This window comes from Onychostoma macrolepis, chromosome 11 (genome assembly GCF_012432095.1).
Source record: "Onychostoma macrolepis isolate SWU-2019 chromosome 11, ASM1243209v1, whole genome shotgun sequence".
Lineage (NCBI taxonomy): Eukaryota > Metazoa > Chordata > Actinopteri > Cypriniformes > Cyprinidae > Onychostoma > Onychostoma macrolepis.
Window position 1 is genome coordinate 5,586,730 of NC_081165.1, and position 5,000 is coordinate 5,591,729.

At 51.8% G+C, this 5,000-nt stretch overlaps 5 non-coding genes across 5 annotated transcripts in view; all 5 read left to right on the top strand.

Moving 5' to 3' along the window:
- The first annotated feature begins 1,097 nt into the window (after positions 1 to 1,097).
- On the top strand, positions 1,098 to 1,184 carry trnay-gua (transfer RNA tyrosine (anticodon GUA)). The gene is given in 2 exon segments: positions 1,098 to 1,134; positions 1,149 to 1,184. It is a non-coding gene; the product is annotated as a tRNA-Tyr (tRNA).
- Positions 1,185 to 1,578: 394 nt separating this feature from the next.
- On the top strand, positions 1,579 to 1,665 carry trnay-gua (transfer RNA tyrosine (anticodon GUA)). The gene is given in 2 exon segments: positions 1,579 to 1,615; positions 1,630 to 1,665. It is a non-coding gene; the product is annotated as a tRNA-Tyr (tRNA).
- Positions 1,666 to 1,949: 284 nt separating this feature from the next.
- trnar-acg (transfer RNA arginine (anticodon ACG)) lies at positions 1,950 to 2,022 on the top strand. The gene has a single exon. It is a non-coding gene; the product is annotated as a tRNA-Arg (tRNA).
- A 310-nt stretch (positions 2,023 to 2,332) lies between these two features.
- trnae-uuc (transfer RNA glutamic acid (anticodon UUC)) lies at positions 2,333 to 2,404 on the top strand. The gene has a single exon. It is a non-coding gene; the product is annotated as a tRNA-Glu (tRNA).
- Positions 2,405 to 4,995: 2,591 nt separating this feature from the next.
- trnar-acg (transfer RNA arginine (anticodon ACG)) overlaps positions 4,996 to 5,000 on the top strand; it is a 73-nt gene continuing 68 nt past the window's right edge. Inside the window, exon 1 of the tRNA in view lies at positions 4,996 to 5,000. This exon is cut by the window's right edge and continues 68 nt beyond it. This is a non-coding gene — a tRNA (tRNA-Arg).

The following is a 5,000-nucleotide window of genomic DNA, read 5'->3' on the forward strand; positions in this document are numbered from 1 at the left end:
CAAAAGGCATAGGTCGCTACACAACCCTGGCCTCACACCGCCACACACATGAAAAGTGACCCAGAAGCCCATGCCTCATTCTCAGCAGTTCCCATATGGTCTAGCGGTCAGGATTCCTGGTTTTCACCCAGGCGGCCCGGGTTCGACTCGGTATGGGAAAGCAGGCTCCTCTTTGCTTCCTCCTCTAACGGAAAGCGTGTCTTACTACGGCGCAAGCTTTTTGGGCAGCTATTGAGCTACAGAAACCTGATAGGTTCGATCCTCTTGCTCTGTCCCTTCGATAGCTCAGCTGGTAGAGCGGAGGACTGTAGGAGGAGTGTTGAAATCCTTAGGTCGCTGGTTCGACTCCGGTATGGGAAAGCAGGCTCTCTTTGCTTCCCTCCTCTAACGGAAAGCGTGTCTTACCACGGCGCAAGCTTTTTGGGCAGCTATTGAGCTACAGAAACCTGATAGGTTCGATCCTTGCTCTGTCCCTTGATAGCTCAGCTGGTAGAGCGGAGGACTGTAGGAGCCCCCAGCTGTTTTTGGGCCTGCCTTCTCAAACAACAAGCAGAGCTTGATTTCACGGTCCGCCGTCGGAAAGCAAAAGAACATTCCCTGACCGAATCGAACCCGGCCGCGCGGTGAGAGCGTCAATCCTATCCACTACACTAATAGGAAAGGCTGGTCGCATGCCTCTCTTGATAGCATGAGAACAACAAATAACAATACAGGCCTCGGTCTAGCTGCTCAGGATTACTGGTTTTCTCCCAGGCTGCCCTGGTTCGACTCTTGGCATGGGAAAGCAGGCTCCTCTTTGCTTCCCTCCTCTAACGGAAAGCGTGTCTTACCACGGCGCAAGCTTTTTGGGCAGCAGTTGAGCTACAAAACCTCATAGGTTCTACCCCCTGCTCCGTCCCTTCGATGGCTTAGCTGGAAGAGCGGAGGACTGTAGGAGGAGTGTTGGAAATCCTTAGGTCGCTGGTTCGACTCCGGTATGGGAAAGCAGGCTCCTCTTTGCTTCCCTCCTCTAACGGAAAGCGTGTCTTACTACGGCGCAAGCTTTTTGGGCAGCAGTTGAGCTACAAAACCTCATAGGTTCTACCCCCTGCTCCGTCCCTTCGATGGCTTAGCTGGAAGAGCGGAGGACTGTAGGAGGAGTGTTGGAAATCCTTAGGTCGCTGGTTCGACTCCAGCTCGAAGGAGGGCATTTTACGCGTGCCCACCAGGTTTTGGGCCTGGCTTCTCAAACAATAAGCAGAGCTTGATTTCACGGTCCGCCGTCGGAAAGCAAAAGAACATTCCCTGACCGAATCGAACCCGGCCGCGGCGGTGAGAGCGCGAATCCTAACCACTAGACCACCAGGGAAAGGCTGCTTGCCGCTTGATAGCACGAGAACAACGAGTAACAATACAGGCCTCGGTCTAGCGTTCAGGATTACTGGTTTTCTCCCAGGCTGCCCTGGTTCGACTCTTGGCATGGGAAAGCAGGCTTGTGTTTGCTTCCTTCTCGACCGCCAGCACGTCTTACTGCGGCGGAAGCTTTTTGGGCAGCTATTGAGCTACAGAAACCTGATAGGTTCGATCCCTTGCTCTGTCCCTTCGATAGCTCAGCTGGTAGAGCGGAGGACTGTAGGAGGAGTGTTGGAAATCCTTAGGTCGCTGGTTCGACTCCAGCTCGAAGGAGGGCATTTTACGCGTGCCCACCAGGTTTTGGGCCTGGCTTCTCAAACAATAAGCAGAGCTTGATTTCACGGTCCACCGCCGGAAAGCAAAAAAGAGCATTCCGTGACCGGGATTCGAACCCGGGCCGCGGCGGTGAGAGCGTCGAATCCTATCCACTACACTAATAGGGAAAGGCTGGTCGCATGCCTCTCTCTTGATATCATGAGAACAACAAATAACAATACAGGCCTCTTTCACGTCCAAATCGGACTAGACTGGTGCAAGCACGAGAACCTCTGACCGGTGGGCCAGTGGCGCAATGGATAACGCGTCTGACTACGGATCAGAAGATTCTAGGTTCGACTCCTGGCTGGCTCGATTTCTCATTTTAGTACCTTGACAGACCGACGATAGTCTGTTTTTCCTCAAGATAACGGTTACCATGCAATACCAAGTATGCTTTATAATGCTTGATGTGTGTATTTTCACCTGAAAGGGACTTTAACGACCAGTTTACTGTATCTGTTCAGCGATCACAGGATCCCTTTGGGCAATTCTCGTCTTGCTAAATTAATCTCACATTGATAAAGTCAGACATCAAAAGGCATAGGTCGCTACACAACCCTGGCCTCACACCGGCCACACACATGAAAAGTGACCCAGAAGCCCATGCCTCATTCTCAGCAGTTCCCATATGGTCTAGCGGTCAGGATTCCTGGTTTTCACCCAGGTGGCCCGGGTTCGACTCCCGGTATGGGAAAGCAGGCTCCTCTTTGCTTCCCTCCTCTAACGGAAAGCGTGTCTTACTACGGCGCAAGCTTTTTTGGGCAGCAGTTGAGCTACAAAAACCTCATAGGCTCTACCCAACCCCTGCTCTGTCCCTTCGATGGCTTAGCTGGAAGAGCGGAGGACTGTAGGAGCCCCCAACTGTTTTTTTGGGCCTGCCTTCTCAAACAACAAGCAGAGCTTGATTTCACGGTCCGCCGTCGAAAGCAAAAGAGCATTCCGTGACCGGGATTCGAACCCGGCCGCGGCGGTGAGAGCGTCGAATCCTATCCACTACACTAATAGGGAAAGGCTGGTCGCATGCCTCCCTCTTGATAGCATGAGAACAACAAATAACAATACAGGCCTCTTTAACGTCCAAATCGGACTAGACTGGTGCAAGCACGAGAAACTCTGACCGGTGGGCCAGTGGCGCAATGTATAACGTGTCTGACTACGGATCAGAAGATTCTAGGTTGGACTCCTGGCTGGCTCGATTTCTCATTTTAGTACCTTGACAGACCGACGATAGTCTGTTTTTCCTCAAGATAACGGTTACCATGCAATACCAAGTATGCTTTATAATGCTTGATGTGTATTTTCACCTGAAAGGGACTTTAACGACCAGTTTACTGTATCTGTTCAGCGATCACAGGATCCCTTTGGGCAATTCTCGCCTTGCTAAATTAATCTCACATTGATAAAGTCAGACATCAAAAGGCATAGGTCGCTACACAACCCTGGCCTCACACCGCCACACACATGAAAAGTGACCCAGAAGCCCATGCCTCATTCTCAGCAGTTCCCATATGGTCTAGCGGTCAGGATTCCTGGTTTTCACCCAGGCGGCCCGGGTTCGACTCGGTATGGGAAAGCAGGCTCCTCTTTGCTTCCTCCTCTAACGGAGAGCGTGTCTTACTACGGCGCAAGCTTTTTGGGCAGCTATTGAGCTACAGAAACCTGATAGGTTCGATCCCCTTGCTCTGTCCCTTCGATAGCTCAGCTGGTAGAGCGGAGGACTGTAGGAGCCCCCAGCTGTTTTTGGGCCTGCCTTCTCAAACAACAAGCAGAGCTTGATTTCACGGTCCACCGAAAGCAAAAGAACATTCCTGACCGAATCGAACCCGGCCGCGCGGTGAGAGCGCGAATCCTAACCACTAGACCACCAGGGAAAGGCTGCTTGCCGCTTGATAGCACGAGAACAACGAGTAACAATACAGGCCTCGGTCTAGCTGCTCAGGATTACTGGTTTTCTCCCAGGCTGCCCTGGTTCGACTCTTGGCATGGGAAAGCAGGCTCCTCTTTGCTTCCCTCCTCTAACGGAGAGCGTGTCTTACTACGGCGCAAGCTTTTTTGGGCAGCAGTTGAGCTACAAAAACCTCATAGGTTCTACCCCCTGCTCCGTCCCTTCGATGGCTTAGCTGGAAGAGCGGAGGACTGTAGGAGCCCCCAGCTGTTTTTGGGCCTGCCTTCTCAAACAACAAGCAGAGCTTGATTTCACGGTCCACCGGAAAGCAAAAGAGCATTCCGTGACCGGGATTCGAACCCGGCCGCGGCGGTGAGAGCGTCGAATCCTATCCACTACACTAATAGGGAAAGGCTTGTCGCATGCCTCTCTCTTGATATCATGAGAACAACAAATAACAATACAGGCCTCTTTCACGTCCAAATCGGACTAGACTGGTGCAAGCACGAGAACCTCTGACCGTGGGCCAGTGGCGCAATGGATAACGCGTCTGACTACGGATCAGAAGATTCTAGGTTCGACTCTGGCTGGCTCGATTTCATTTTAGTACCTTGACAGACCGGCGATAGTCTGTTTTTCCTCAAGATAACGGTTACCATGCAATACCAAGTATGCTTTATAATGCTTGATGTGTATTTTCACCTGAAAGGGACTTTAACGACCAGTTTACTGTATCTGTTCAGCGATCACAGGATCCCTTTGGGCAATTCTCGTCTTGCTACATTAATCTCACATTGATAAAGTCAGACATCAAAAGGCATAGGTCGCTACACAACCCTGGCCTCACACCGGCCACACACATGAAAAGTGACCCAGAAGCCCATGCCTCATTCTCAGCAGTTCCCATATGCTCTAGCGGTCAGGATTCCTGGTTTTCACCCAGGCGGCCCGGGTTCGACTCGGTATGGGAAAGCAGGCTCTCTTTGCTTCCCTCCTCTAACGGAGAGCGTGTCTTACTACGGCGCAAGCTTTTTTGGGCAGCAGTTGAGCTACAAAAACCTCATAGGTTCTACCCAACCCCTGCTCTGTCCCTTCGATGGCTTAGCTGGAAGAGCGGAGGACTGTAGGAGCCCCCAACTGTTTTTTTGGGCCTGCCTTCTCAAACAACAAGCAGAGCTTGATTTCACGGTCCACCGTCGGAAAGCAAAAGAACATTCCCTGACCGGGAATCGAACCCGGGCCGCGGCAGTGAGAGCGTCGAATCCTATCCACTACACTAATAGGGAAAGGCTGGTCGCATGCCTCTCTCTTGATATCATGAGAACAACAAATAACAATACAGGCCTCTTTCACGTCCAAATCGGACTAGACTGGTGCAAGCACGAGAACCTCTGACCGGTGGGCC